This window comes from Solanum pennellii, chromosome 8 (assembly GCF_001406875.1).
Source record: "Solanum pennellii chromosome 8, SPENNV200".
NCBI classification, from domain to species: domain Eukaryota; kingdom Viridiplantae; phylum Streptophyta; class Magnoliopsida; order Solanales; family Solanaceae; genus Solanum; species Solanum pennellii.
Genome location: NC_028644.1, coordinates 8,925,216 through 8,941,800, shown reverse-complemented (window position 1 = coordinate 8,941,800; position 16,585 = coordinate 8,925,216). Strand labels below are relative to the sequence as shown.

The 16,585-nt window shown below is 33.8% G+C and overlaps 1 long non-coding RNA gene across 1 annotated transcript; it reads right to left on the bottom strand.

The window, feature by feature from the left end:
• Positions 1-11,246: 11,246 nt before the first annotated feature.
• LOC107027359 lies at positions 11,247-15,020 on the bottom strand. Its single transcript, XR_001457766.2, has 2 exons — positions 12,535-15,020; positions 11,247-12,338 (listed from the first exon to the last, which is right to left on the bottom strand). It is a non-coding gene; the product is annotated as an uncharacterized LOC107027359 (long non-coding RNA).
• Between the last annotated feature and the right edge of the window lie 1,565 nt (positions 15,021-16,585).

The following is a 16,585-nucleotide window of genomic DNA, read 5'->3' as shown; positions in this document are numbered from 1 at the left end:
CCCCCCCCCCCCCCCCCATGTTTTGTGGTAAACATGAACTTATAAGTAATACATTCATCAATTCCTTCAAAGTTCGGTTTTTTTTTTTTGCAATCACATTAGATTATAAATAAGGGGCAGTCCTTTGATGGATAATTCCATTTTCCAAACATATTTCCACAAATGAAGATTCATATTTTCCACCCCTGTCACTTCTAATCATTTTTATCTTTTTATTCAACTGATTTTCAACTACAGTTTTGTATTGCCTAAATGCTTCAATTGTTTCAAGCTTACTTGGTAGCTAATAACATAACAATATCTAGTGCAATCATCAATAAAAGTTATGAAATATTTATTCCTACCATGCGTTGGTGTTGATTTCATATCACAAATGTTCGTGTGAATCAAATTTGAAGGATCGAAATTCCTTTCAACATATTTATAGGGATGCTTAGCAAACTTAGCTTCCACACATATGTGACATAGTGTTTTATTGAACTCAAAATTAGGCAATACTTCCAAACTAATAAGTTTTCACGAGGTCATATAATTGACATGTCTGAAATGTTCATGCCATAAACCACTCGACTCAAACAAGTAAAACATGTGTTATTAGCAATAGCTATTACATAGAGCTTAAATAAGCCCTTGCAAAGGTAGCCCTTTCCAACATACACTTCATTTTTACTAATTACAACTTTGTCAGAAATAAATACACATTTGAATCCATTTTTAGTAATAGGTGGAGTACAACCAATTTCTTTCATAATTATGGAACATGTATCACATTCTTGAGAGTAACCACCTTTCCAGATGTAATCTTCAAGAGAACTTTGCTCGTTCCTTCAACCTTTGCAGTTGCCAAGTTTGACATGTAAATCATTTCATCACCTTGAGTGGACTCGTATGTTGTAGTTCTTTGTTGGCGCATACATGGCAGGTGGCATCGGAGTCTATCCATCACTCTCTTGGATTGCCAACAAGATTGTATTCAAAAAGCGTAGCACATAGATCATCATTTTCAAAAGCAGCAACATTCGCTTGATCTTTCATCTTTCCCTTCTTGGGAGCCTTACCATCTGTAGCCTTATGACCATTTTTGCCACAATTAAAGCAACTATCTTTGAATTTCTTCTTAGGTTGACTACTTTACTGTGCAGAGTTTGTCTTTCTCTTTTTAGACCTTCACTCTTAAACAATATTGGATCCTAATATTGTTGAGATTCTGCGAGACCTCTTCTCTACAGCCTAATTGTCCTCTTAAATTCTCAATCTGAAAATGAGATCTTCAACGGACATTTCATTTCTCTTATGCTTTAAGTAATTTTTGAAGTGCTTCCACAGAGGAGGTAACATCTATATCATAGCAGCTACTTGGAAGGCCTCATTAATCACTAGATCTTCCGCAAGGAGATCATTGATAATCATTGCAATTTCTAAACATGAGTAACAACAAATTTTTTATCTACCATCTTGAAGTGCAGAAACTTTGTCACGATGAATTTCTTCAATCTGGCATCCTCCATCATATACTTATTTTGTAAAGCATCCCAGAGGTCTTTGGAAGTTTTCATATAATTGTACACATTGTACAAATCATTATGAAGCCCATTCATAATATAGTTCTTGCATAAGAAATTAGAATGTTTTGAAACTTCAACAACCATAACGCGTTTACCTTCAGAAGTTTAATCCTCTAACTAAGGAACACCTTTTTTATTAATCTTTGTAGACTCAAAGTAGTTAAATAAAATAGCATCTTTTGCCTCCACCTTTTAAAATCCATGCCAATGAATTTTCCAAGTTTTTCAGTCGATGCTATAGCAAATGCAAAACTTGTACTACTCGACGAAGCAATGTTCATTGCACCAATTATCGATGTCATATCAGCCATGATTTCAATTTCATTAGTCATCTTGCTCAAAGAAAATGCAAGCACACTTAGTCTCTTCAATTAAAGACTTGATCTTTCTTTCCAGTTTGTTTCTAGTTTAACAATAAATTTTATAATTCTCAATTGTTAACTGAATGAACTTTGATTTTCAGACGAACTTATTAGGTTCTTCAAGTCAGTATCAAGTTCAAACAGCGCATAATACCACAAGGTTTTAATCTCCAGAAACCAATAGTGAATAAAGTATTGTCATATATTTCATCATATTTAAAACATTAAAGTTTCAATAAAAAATTATACAATATGATATTCATAATTTCCCTAAGCTTGTTATATTACTTGTAAAGTATCATAGTGCAAAATCTGTTTTCCAACAAAATAACTTCAACCAAATTTCATACAAATAATGAAATATATAATATAAAGTTAAATAAATTATGAAAACAAAATAAACATAAAATAAACAAGATGAAAGGAAGAAGAGTCAAGTCCTCTTAGTTCACATAGTTTCTTTAAGGAAATAATTCCCCTAAAGAACCCGAGGTTATGGAATATATCCTCCCAGGATAAAATGACTCACAACAAAAAAATAGCGGTACCTCAAATTTGTTGTCTAGCAAACCACTCAATGGCTTGTAATCATAGTTGAAGGTTCTGGAAAAGCAGAAACTTTTTTTTACGATGTAGTGTTTTTCTTTTTGTAAACTTTCATTCAAAACTTATCTCAAAAGTTATGTCAAAAACTGTCACGCCCCGAGAGCACCCCCTAGACGTGACACATCGTACTCAACCCCCAAGGGGTATTATAGAAGTCCTTAGCATAATCATCATTTCATGACATTGAACAATGCGGGATTTAAAAACTTTTCAACAATCAATGTCAAGCTCTTTCACAAAAGGAAAATAGAGTATCTAGACGTCATCTCATCAATAATCTAAGTACAACATAGAAGTCTCAAATAGGGAACATAGTCCTTTTACAATAAAATGTATCATAATAGGAAGTATATAAGACTTTATTAGTCTATTACAAAATAGAAAGAACATAAGTGGCATCATGTTGTTCTCAAAATTTGAGGACATACCAAAGTATTGAGAATGCAATCCAAGATTTCCTTCTTCACAATGAGAACCTACTAGACCAAACCTACACTTAGTAGAAAAATAAGAGAAATATGGCTTAGTACAATCAATTTGTACTAATTATGTCAACCATGCATTTAAAACCACTTAAAACATGCAAAAAGAGACTTTTAGTTAAAAGCGTGTTGTTACAAGTTAAAAGTCGTATGCACATTTTAAAAAGTCGTATGCACATTCAAGGAATACATAATCAATCCGTACTAAAATATAAAGATATATTAATGATAATAAGTAGCATTATACATAATCATAGTTCATATCTTATATAATTGAGTTCAATCAACATCATACCATAAAGACACCACATATAACCCCCTTTCAAGTTCACCTATGCAATGTACAAATGAAATATCATACCTCTATATATACTAAGTAAGGACATCAAGAAGACATAAGAGTGTTCACATACATATTCAACATCATAATAGGTGAAATCAAACATAACATCATACACAAGTCATCATACATAGCTATAATGTGGATCCACTAGCTAAGACCTATGCGGGCACATAGTTATGTGATATGGAAAATTGATTCTAGAAATCTTATACTTCTATTATGCGGGTTTCCATCACATGAGACAACATAGTGGGAACCCACCTCCTAACGTGAAGGAACTCATCTCATAATAATATCCACTCAGTGCTAAGCACAACTTCCTTGATAGTATAATTAAGCCTTTAGTTATGCATTAGTTCATAAAGAATGCCTTAAGTACTCAACTACTCATATAGTGTATATCTCAAAGGTTCCAAAGATGAGAACAACCTTTCAATCAAAGCACCAAGAACGTGTGAGAATGTTGTTTCGTATCATATTCAAATAGTGTTTAGGATAATTTCCTTTTATTAAACATACCAACACTACCATAATCATATCATAACATTTTTATTCATATCATAGCATAACATACATATTCATATCATACCATAACAAACATATTCATATCATAGCATAATTGATCATAATTAGGGTTGCAGAAAAGGGGAACTAGACTCAACACCACAATTCATAATTAAAGTAAGCACCTCCATCATAAGTGGATCAAAAATTCAATATAAGACTATAATCAAATTGAAGCCTTTATTCATAGCCTTCATGTAACACCCTAGAAAGTTTTTCGAACTAAGACTCGAACTGTTCATCATAGTGACTGAGATTTTACCAAGGAATTTAAAATTTCTTAAGTATTAAGGTCAGTTCACTATATTTAACACCTTGAGTTCCAAAAGAATTAAATTGGGAATAGCAAAATCTGAAATTTTGCAAGTTAAGCTAACTATGTGTTTTGGGTCAACTTCAAACGACCATAACTCCTATTACAAGATGAGTTAGGTGTTCATACCATAGAAATAATCTTTGAATTGTATACATGAGTTTCTTACTGATATTTTGACTCTTGAGTCAAGTCTTCATGCTCATAACATCCGCATGAACCCCATCATGTTGAGTACCTTTGAGAGGAGTAGTATCTTCAAGTTCTAAGTCTTGGGAATTGAGTTCCTAATCTACTTTGGAATTAGATTTCTAATCATGGAACTGTAACATGTTACCTATGAATTTCTTAAGTTACATTGTTCATGCCCATAATTCCGCTTGAACTCGATAAGTCGAACAACCTTGAGATGAGGAGTACCTTTGAGTTCTCGAGTTGAGTAGTAACCCTCCAAGTTGAAAATAATGAAATCATCCATAAAAATGAGATCATGAACCTTAAATCCATAATCCAATTCAAGGGAAGTTGAGAGCAAAGTCAAGAGAATTTAAGAGTCAAGTCTAGAAGTTAAGAGCAACTCCAAGTACACTTTATAAAGTTTTCAAAAAGTCTTTCGCAAACGTGTTCACTTTGTTTTAAAGACTTAAAAATCAAGTTGAGTAAAGAGTAAAGATTGAAGCTAGTTCTTCAAAGAAGTATATGGAGACTAAGTATTCTTAAAGAGATTTAAAATGTTTACACATTTAAATAAGAACAGAAACTGAGATTTCCAAAGAGCTTTCGGGCTAGTTTTTAGAAAAGAGTAATCGCTTTCTAAATAAAGCTAAAGAGGAAACAGATATTTTTGAGATAACCTTTGAGCTAAATTTTCGAAATCTAATCTCAAATCTTATAAGAAGTATGTTTTTGAAATATAAGAGCTAGTATATTTTAGGAGTAGTATTGAGCACCGAATTGGGGCCGAGAATGAGTTCAGATAACTCACATCTCCATAAAACCATGTACCCATCGTGGGTAGAAAAAGGTCATACTTTTTAGATGAATCCTTTTCATAGCAGACTAGTGGATCCACTAAGTTAAGTTAGGTCCTATACTGATGGCAAGGTATACGATGGTCCTTTGCAGCTGAGGTAAAGTGTTGTATCATTACTGTATCTGTTAAGTGATGGTTGTCGGTTAGAGAAACTCGCACAGAAGTTATTGTATTTTTATATACATCAGTTAATTGCATTTTCATATACATCTAAGAGTATATTGTATCCTTTTTATATACACAGAGTGGACGAAATGTTTTTAAGCAGTTTTTCTTTATATTTCACTTGTTTTAAACTATTTTATATTGAAAGTAGGAGTTGAGTATTTCGAGGTAAGTATGTTTATTTTTTATGCAAGTTTCAAGCTTATGTTATACTTTAGAATTCCCTTACATGCTCGTACATTCCGCGTACTGAGCCATTTGTCCTGCAACTTCTGATGATACACAGGTATTCAGGATCATCAACAGGAGCTTCATTGATACATCCCAGAGTTTGAGTTAGCCATGGTGAGCCTCCTTGATTATAGAGAATTTCATCTACTTTTCAGTTTAGTCAGGATGTCGTGGGTCTTGTCCCCCCGACTTCCATCATTATCAATTAGAGGATTCATAGATAGTCAGTTTAGTTAAGAAGTTTGTATTATTCATTTATTTTATTAACTATTTTAAAGAATTAAGTTTCCTATTTTATGAGGAGTTTAATATATAATTTTACTCAAAGTTTATCTTTAAAGTTAAAGCTTTGTATTTGATTTATTGAGTTTTTATTCAGCTTTTAAGATTTTGCATGCTTTAGTGAGTCTTCCTATTGTAGTCAGCCAGGATGAGGGTTCGCTTGGGGACCAACAATGATTCTTGAGTACCGGCCACGTCCAGGGTGTAGACTCGCATCGTGACACTTCAGGTCTTTCTTTAAGATTCAACCATATTTTCATGATATTAATAAATAATATAGGATTGAATCATAATACAGTAATGAATTACATAGAAAGATACTGGATTCTCATTCTTCATTCATCAATTAGAGCATACTAGGGTTTAGATTTGATAAAGAAGAGAGATTCATGGGTCTTGTGGGGATTTATTTAAATAACCATAAAAATTACTTGAATCATACATAAAACTTCATATATAATCATAAATAACAAATTTAGATCAATGGAAACACGTTTAGAAAGAGATCCACAAATTTGATTAAAAACCTTGAAATTGGGGGACTTCAAAATCCAATTTTGAGAGGACCTCTTGCGGAATAGATCCCAAGAGTGAATAGCTTACATACCTTGACCGATTTCTTGATAATTGATGGAGAAAATTAGAGTTCTTGGTGCCCTATTTTAACCTTGGTCTTCTTCTTCAATGGTGTTCTTAGAGAGAGGATTTTAGGAAAGGGTGAGTTTGAGTTTTAGTGATATACTTGTAAGAGTTAGAAACCTATTTTATTACTCAAATTACCTAGATATACTTAATACAACTAATTATAACCGTTCCTAAGCCTAAAATATTTGATTAACCAATTACCAAATCACCCCTACCTAGGTCGAACCTAGGCAATGAACCCAAGTCCAATCCACGAGTCCTCATTGACGGGGTGTGGTCCAAACCATAGACCGTACTGGTGACTCATGATTTGGATCCGAGAGGGTGACTTGGGGGTTTTTTTGAGGAGAATTAGTCTCAACTCACTGAACCAATCCACGTCCCGTGGATTAGTTGATGTTCTGTCAATGACCTTCGTAGTTCACGCTATTTCTTTTTACAGTTTTTGGGTCCAAGGTTGGGTCCTCCTCAAGGAACCCTAGGGTGGTCCTTGGGGGATCGTACCCGTATGTTTGGACCCTAAACATGTAACTAGTCCAATTTACTAGTTTTAAGACGTCATGGTCGTTTCTTGACGTTTATGCACTAAAAAATTCTTTCTAAGTTAGTTACATTAGAGTAGAGCTGAAAACATAATTTTTATCCCTTTTAAGTTACTGTACATCATATAAGGCTCTAACTTAGGTCATTAGATTTTCGGGTTATTACAAAAACATATTTCAATATCTGAGAAGAATCAGATATTTATAGCTTATAGGTGAGCTAATGATTCATGCGTGATATGTGAAAAGTTAACCTAGAAATATGAAAGGTTTCATTCATCTTTCATTAGTATTCATGAATGGAATAAGTTCATTCATACTTGTTGTCACATCAGGGGAGCACCCCCTAGAAGTAACCGGTGTCGTCGTCCTTGAAGAGGACTATGACTAACTTCTTAGCATTTGTCATTACATTTCATAGGTTACATTGCGGAAAATTTAAAACTTTTCATCCACTTCTACATTGAGGTTTACATAGACCTCTAGCATACACATAATATATACATTGGGAGTTTACATAGACTCCTTGCATATGAAGCACTACATATGCTTCTACTTTTATTTCATATACATAATACATAAAGATATTATGATATGAAGTCAAGGATAAGTCTCACATTTAAACCATCTAAGTCGAATACAACATTCGGGCATAGCCCTAACTTCATTACAACAAAAACGACATATAGGCATATACAATAATAGTCTCCAAATGAAAGGAAAAGAACTAAATGTCTTAAAGACTAAAACAATATCCAATAGATAGATAGTTGCATCGCCCTCGGAAGGTGAGGACTTACCGAACTTGGAGAATGAGAATCCAAGTTATCTTTAATGGACCTTCTAAAAGCTCAACAGCCGGAACATACATAATTGTAGAGACATAGAAATATGGGTTAGTACACCACTTGTACTAAGGATGGAAACATGCACATAAAACATTTGAAATCATGCTAAAAAGGGACATTAGTTCAAAACCATGCCATGTTACTTTGAAAAGCCTTATGCACAATCAAGAACACATATAAGTCAATAATTACATATTCCTTAAGACAAGATCATATATAACACAAAACCAACCTCATCAAGTATAATCAAGTCAACATGTATCATAGCATATTTGAGTACATAATCAATACAACTCTAACATCATGTTATAACAACAAAGCATGTATAAGAGTTCATAATATTAAAACATATACGAGACTCTTACTCACAATCCATCATCAAGTCCACAAGTTCAATGACTATGTAAAGCCCCATAACCTTAATCAATCAAGTAAATCAAACAAGAGATCATAAGCAATGTCTAGACTCACATAACATAGCATTAAGAGTAACAATCATCATAACATAGCAATATAGACCAATAGCATGTTCATGAATGAAAATAACATCATATAGGATCATCAACATGTAAAGTCAACTTATGCATAACATTTACTTTATAGAATATAAGAACAACTTCCTAGGATTTCCCTCAAGGCAAACTAGTGCAATGTATAGGTAGAGTCTTATACCCCTATCCAGACTAAGTCAAACCTCTTAAGTCACCCTAGTTAGTGTTCACATGATTACTTCATTTTACAATCGGAAACACTTGCCTTAACCGACACAGACCACATGATCTAAATGTGGAATCCGGTGTCGTGAAACTCTACACCGCAAGAAGGTGGACTAGTTGCCAAGGTAGTACCAAAATATGAACATAGCATTCTAGGTGAATCCACTAGCTAGTATTCCTATGGGGCAAACATAGTTCAAGAACTAGGAGATATGCTTGGGACCCTCTTATGCACATTGCATTATAGTCTCCAATCTCACGAGTAAAATAGTGAACCTACCTTCCCACCTTGGGAAGGGACACTCCCCACTACTAGTTCACTCGGTGCTAAGCTAGAGACTCTTTTTGAAATGTCTTTAAGCATTTATTAATCATTATAACTTATGATAGGTCATAGGAGACAAACCACTTCTATATTCATAACATTATCTATTTGAGAATTGCATGAGAATGTCCTTTAAACTCAACCCTTATATGTGAGATCAACACATTATCACCATCATGTTATAATAATGCACATGGGCAATTCATAACCAACCTTATATCATTTCCTCTTATATATAATATCACACCTTCACATAATCAAGACATTTCAGTTACATCATCATACCAACACCTAATCAATATAATCACAAGGCATGCTTCAATTGAACTTCATCACCAAGTAAAATCCATCACAATTGAAGTAAAGGTTCAAGATCACAAAATCTTACCAATTCTCTTTCAACAAGCAATCATCATTGGTCTTACCCTCAAAAAATTCAATATCATCCATCAATAGGTGTAATAACATCATTCAATAGTAATGAACACAACAACTAACTCAATTGCATCAATAATAATCAATTCAACATGAGTTAGGTTAGGGAATTTGAGTCAATTCATGATCTATTCCACAAACTAGGTCAATTTATCAAGAACTATCATAATTGAACAACTATAAATCATAATCTAGTCATAATTATCAAATTAAACCATAAACAATACAATTTAAAAGAACAAATTCGTATTAGGAAGAAACTCATATGAATTTATCTTTTTGAAAATCAATTTGGAAGAACCCTTTGGGGAAAGGAATCCCAAAGTTGAAAGGTTTCCATTCCTATTTAATCTTTGAATATTGATGGTCAAAAGTAGCCTCCTTGATGCCCTAGAACCCTTAGACCTTGGTCTTCTATGTAGTTTCCTTGGGAGAGAGAAAGTAGAGAGAAGGAAGAGCAATTTGTGTTTTGGGAATTGGGGTGTTAAGTTGGGTTTAGGCTTAGGGTAGTTCATATAGTTAATTAACTAATCTAATTAAATCACCCCCTAATCCCTAATTAAACCCCCTTAACTAACTAGCTTAGTTAAATGACCCTCTTAAAAGCTTGACAGAAAGTGCAAGCTTGACCTACGAGACCCCGACATACGGGCCGTAGGTCAGTCGACGACCTCACCCCCAACCGTCCTGCACAACCGTCGTTTTAGTCAGACAGTTGTGTTTTTGGCCACTTCCTGGAATTGTCTAAGTGTCCATCGACAGAGGCAATCGATGCCCCGTTGCCTGCAAGTTGTAGAATAGGCTAAGGCACAATAACACCTCTTTGACTAGTCTTCGGACGTCATGGACGTTTCTTGACGTCTTGACTCCAAAACTTCCTAAATGACTCATAAACACTATTTATGACCTTAAAACAGTGTTACAACTCTTAGACACTCATGTGAGGTTCTAGATTAGGTCTTGGACTTTCGGAGTGTTACACTAGTAACACTTTCACATTTTTGATTTACCATTCTTTATTCTATATTACCATTATTCATTAACACATTATACAATGAACCCAACAGAATACAAGAGTGTGCTTCTAACAACTCCTTACTTTTACAAGACTTTTTTTTAATAAAATAGTTTTTCAATTACTTTTATAGAATAATAATTTGTATCTGACAATTAAAAAGATAACTATTTTCAAGTAGTTGATAAACATATTACTATTATTATCTCTAGTCAATGTTTATTAAAAAGTATTTTGAAGTGTAAAATTACTAAAAAAAAAGGATTATATCCAAGTTCATTTCACAACTACATAGACAATTTGAAGTATTTTGTGGAACACTTTGATCATGTTTCTATTTCGATTTAGTTAAAATCTAAAAACATAAATTTTTGAAATATATTAAACTTTTTAATGAATAGAAATATAATTAAACCAAATCAATAATACTAAATATCCGGAATACTAACATACAATATCCATTATAAATGAAAAATACACTTTGTAGCCCAGAGAAGGGAGGTTGCGAAAAAGGTAAAGAGAGTAAAAAAAAAAGAGTATAAAGATAGTAAAAAAATAGGGTATAAAGTAAATATCCAAAGATTTAGGGAAGAAGATTGAATTCCTTCTCTAGTATTCATATATAATGTTTCAATAATTACGCAAGAAACCAAGAGATGTCTTGTCATCTATATCAGTAATATACTCCTCCTATGATAAGAAAACCCCATCAAAAGTTCTCACAACATGAACACCAAAAAACTAATTAAGAGAGCCAAATTTTTGATAGAGAAGTTGTAACAAACCAAAATCCTCGCTATATTAATAAGAGCACTAAAACACAATTACAATCTTACGATTCTAGTTGCAAAATCAAACTACCAACTTACAATGAAAATATAGAAATAACAAGTAATTAAAGATAGGAGAAGATTGAAGATGAGAAGTAGACTCAAAGAAAGGGGATGAGAGGATTAGACATTTTTCTCAACAATTTGCATAATCCCTAATTCACATATCACTACCCTTTTTGGTGGAACCATTTCATGCCAACTACTCAACCCGGATCCCAAATTAACTTGGCCCTATTGCTCGTTCTAGGCCCAATAGCTCTTGTCAGCCCAATAACTACTTGTGTGACCTTGGTGTCCACATCAGGCTGAACTTCGTTCATAACAATACTCTCGTCCTCAATAAGAACCTTGTTCAAAAGGTTCGAGTAAGGAAATCCCACAACAAAAGACAGTTATAAGCTAGATGTAGCTACTGAAACTTCCACAAGTACAAAGGCCACTGGTTGGCAGGTCCAAATGGATATCAAGAAGAAATCAGTAGTCCTGTATGCGCTAATAACACTAGTGAGTGTATTCTTCTTCACATAAACTTCAAGAATGGGCAAGAATGATATGTACTTTTCTGGTACAAGTACAAATATAATTGCACAATATGAAGCAGCTTTAACTTGACCAATTTGATGCAATACCACTAATCCAACTTTAAATACTAGAGAACAAACATCAAATCAAGCATCTTAACTTTGGAGAGTGGTTTGAAGGATTGATATGAATTCTTCTACTGAAGTACTTGATGATGATATATAGACAGTGTTCCTCTTAAAGGGCGGAAGAGAAGTTGTGCATGCTTTCCAGTGAGTAGCCTTGGCCAGCTATCTAGGAGAATCTTGTATAAAACATAGGCCGAAAAGTTGTATTATAAGTGATCTTCTGCAACATATCGTTAGTTGATTGATAATGGTGAATGAGTCTCGAAAATGCTTAGGTGTTATTTCAGTTATACATGTCGATACCATGAACGAAATAACCCAACTTCCATAACCCATCAACACACTCCCAATGTCAAACCATGAAACATTCCTGCCAAAAATAACTGTAGGCCACCCCAAATGATAAAATAAATCAGATAAGCACAATTCATCTCTCTCCAAAGAAATAAGTTATTATTCCATGCATTACAACACCTACTATTCCACTAATGGTGCATCTTGACTCCAACATAACGTACCCATCCACCAAGAGGCCAAATTATGTATTGGTACTATTGGAGAAGGTAAAAAGAAACTCACCAGTTGATCTTGTGATGTTTCTGTTAACTGTGTTGCAATTTGAGCCCGTCTCTGTTCAAAAATGACACATAGAGTAACAATCAACTCGTCTTCCTCCAATGAGAAAATTTGTGTTTTAAGACCAAGCTACAAGTGATTTATCCATCGAAAACTGCTATTCCTTTCACAGCATTGCAGACCATCTAGTTTAAGGACTTTACTCCAAAGCTCTATTTCTAGAAAAGCGATAACATTCTCATCTTTGTCTGATCCCTCAGTGGTCAATTTAAATACAGTGTCCATGTAAGGTTCAAGCAACTCATAATATGTCGATGTCAATAGTAAAAAGCAAAGCTTTGTATTTCGTTGTCCTATTGACTTATGCAGAGGTCGCATATAAGACTTCTCACTAACCTTTGTTTGACCCTTGCTGATCATAACATATTAATAGTCCTCCATGGTAGAGCCCAACAACTAACAAGGTCTTTCCAGTCTTCCGTTGGTACTAATGTAGAGGTAGTCGTAGTTGAGCGCAAGTCATCACGAGAAGATTGTGATCCTTCCTTTTGTGAATCAACATTATCACCTTCAATTGTTGTCAGTGATATTCCATTAATCTCTGAGTCAACCATTTTATTTTCAATTATTTCCAGTGTAGGAATTCATATGCAAATTTTGACCGGGATCCCAAACCTGAGTTGTGGAATTAGCATATGACATGAAGCAAAACTTGTCACTAGATCCCAACAACTGTAATGTATCCTTGTACATTGTATCTGCATGAGTTGTGGAATTAGCATATGAAAAACTTAGGAAGATACCTGTCATCAAATCTTTCAAATTCAATTTCCTGTTTACTAAAGCTATGATCCCCATACGTCGCACTAATGTACCTCTTTGACATATCTCTTTGGAAACATTCATCGAGCAGTTGGACTTGCTGCGTTCAGGGCCTGGTGAGTCATCATCAAGCATTTCGATTGGAGTCTCAGGTTGAACCTCTTCGACTATATTGGGGCAGCAACTTGAGTGGCTGAATATCTTCCAAATCAGCTAAAATTCTGGAGGCCGAAGAAGTTTCCTGTACTTCTTTGGTGAAAACTCTGGTAGACATTTCCTCGAACAGATTGTCCACATGACTTAAATGTTCAACTATAGAAGTGCCAAACAACTCTGGATGACTCTCAACATTATCAACACAACTGAGTTTTCTTCGGCCAAAGGAGGAGAAATCTCTCTGCTTAGGACTGTAGCAGCACTAATCCAGACATCTTCTATTAGAACCTGTGGAGAACATTTGTCCTCCATCTTCCGTAGCAAAACAAGAATTCTGGTAAGTTGAGCGTCCACCTCAAGAGACTTTGCATCGGTTCGTTTCGAAAAATGCAGGGCTTTTCCAATCAAAAAATTTGTTTGTTGCGAAACATCCAACGGAACCACTCAAGGGCCTCACCATCAAGATAGAAGGAAGGAAGAGGCAACCAGTGTTCCTCAGAGAAGTCTAGATAAGTAAAGTACCGCTCTGCCTTGTAAATCCATTCCTCTGGATCAGCGTTGCCACAAAATCGATCTAAAACTACCACTTCCATTAGAGTACTCTCAATGAAAGCACCAATGTAACAAACCGAAATCCTCGCTATATTAATAAGAGCACTAAAATACGATTACAATCTTACAATTCTAGTTGCAATAATCAAACTACTTACAATGAAAATATAGAAATAACAAGTAATTAAAGATAGAAGAAAATTGAAGATGAGAAGTAGTCTCAAAGAAAGGGGATGAGAGGACTAGATATTTTTTTCAAGAATTTGCATAATCCCTAATTCACAGACCACTACCCTTTTTGATAGAACCATTTCATGCCAACTACTCAACCCGAATCCCTAATTAACTTGGTCCTATTGTTGTTCTAAGTCCAATAGCTCTTGTCAGCACAATAACTACTTGTGTGACCTTGATGTCCACATCAGGCTGAATTTTGTTCATAGCAGAAAAGTTACCCGAATCTCAAAAACAAACTGATCGAGAACATTTTAATTACTCAAGTAACAATCAAGTCATCAACATAAATGATTAAGAAAATAGTGATATCAAACTGACTGTAAATGAAAAGACAATGATCATTATGAGAAACTTGAAAACCAAAGTTTAGAAGATAGCTATGTAGTTTTGAATACCAAGCTTGTGGTGCCTAATTAAGACCATAAATTGTCTTCGTGAGTTTGCAGACATATGTAGTACTTGTGTGGTAAAAAAATCTTTCAATCGATCCAGATAAAACTTTTTCATTTTATAAACATGCAAGAAGGTATTGTTGATACCTAATTGACACAAAGTTTAATTTCTTCTGACAATTATAGTTAAAATAACTCGATATGTAGTTGTTAAGCAATTAAAAGGTCTCAGTATAATCAATGTCTGATCGTTAAGTAATTCTTGAGAAATGAGATGTGCTTTATATTTTTGTAATGGCCCATTCAAATTGAGCTCCATTAAAGAATTTCATTTAGAGAATTAATTTTTCTTTGCAATAGATAGAACAAGCTTCTACGTACCTTGTTTATATAAAGCTTGAATTTCTTCTTCCATGACTGCTTTATAACCAGGTATGACATGATTTTTGCATCAGTTTGTGATTATTATTGTTTGCTCTGGTGATCATAGGATGAGTGTTTCCTAATAAGTCGTTATTATGATTGAAAAAATAATAATGTGAGCGAGAAATTAAGTAGGATATCATATATACAATCTGGAATGATGATCTAAATAACTCATTTGATAATATATTTTAAGCCACTGAAGTTGTTAGAACAAGGATGATCTGGTAGGAGGAGAAGAAAAAAATAGGTGGGTTTAGTAAGTATGGGAAAATAAAATGAGAATTTCACTGGTTAACAGTAGCACTACAAAACCTAACATCATTAAGTTGAATGGTTCTAAAGAGGAACGCATTGTCTGTAATGACCCATTTCATCGTTTTAAGTACTAGAGCTTTTTATTTCATAAAATGCTTTCCGATAGTATCTAAATGTGTATTTTGAACTATTCGTAACAGTATTTATGAATTTAGTTAGGTAGTTTTAATAATTAATTTAGTGGGTGGTTAAATAGAATAACATTAAAATTAATAGTGGGTCACTTTCATCACTGTTATAATTAGTCATATAATAATTAGGATAAAAATAATCTATAGAAGAAAAAAAAAGAACGGAAGAGGAGAAAAACACAGATGCGTGAACAAAGAAGAACGTGAGCAACTTAGACTTCATGTAAATCATCCGCCAAAATTTTGTGTTAGTGTGAATTATAATACTATCATTAGGGGTGTTCACTGTTTGCATAAAAATCGAACCAAATTGATAAAATAAAACCAATTTTATTTGGGTTTGGTTTGATTTGGTTTTAGATGTTTAAAAACCGATAGTATTTGATTTGGCTATAATTTTATTCAAAAAAAATCGAAGAAAAAAACGAATCAAATCGGTGAATTATATACATATATTTTATTAATAGACATACTTAATATATTATTTGTATGAACAATTTTAAAAATATTATATATGTTTTCATTGTAATTTCTTTATAATTACTTATTGAAAACAAAAATCCCAAGGTGAAAACATATATATTATTGATTTCATGTATAAGAGTGTCTATGACAATTCTTTGTGGGACTGAAAATGTTAACGTCTCTTTCTTTAAAGCCAATATAGTGAATTTTAAAGCCTTAATCTGTAACGACCCTCAAAATGAACTAGGATAAATTAGAGTTTCATGTGAGTTTCTTGAGTAAATAACTTGTTAAAATAATGAAGAATAGCTTTTGAAGTCAGTGTTTAAGATTTTTAAAGTCAAATGTCATGGGACGACCAAGACGTTCAAAAACTAGTCTTTTATGTGTTGGTGTGTCTTAGTATGTTGTTCATGTTTTTATGTTTTGTTTGGTGCGACTCCCAAGGACCAACCTACGGGTCCTTGAGGAGGACCCAAGCTTTGGCCAAGAGGCTGCCAAGGCAGCGTGCAGGCAACATCCTTTTTGGAGGTGCATCCGCATCGCGCGCCCAACACA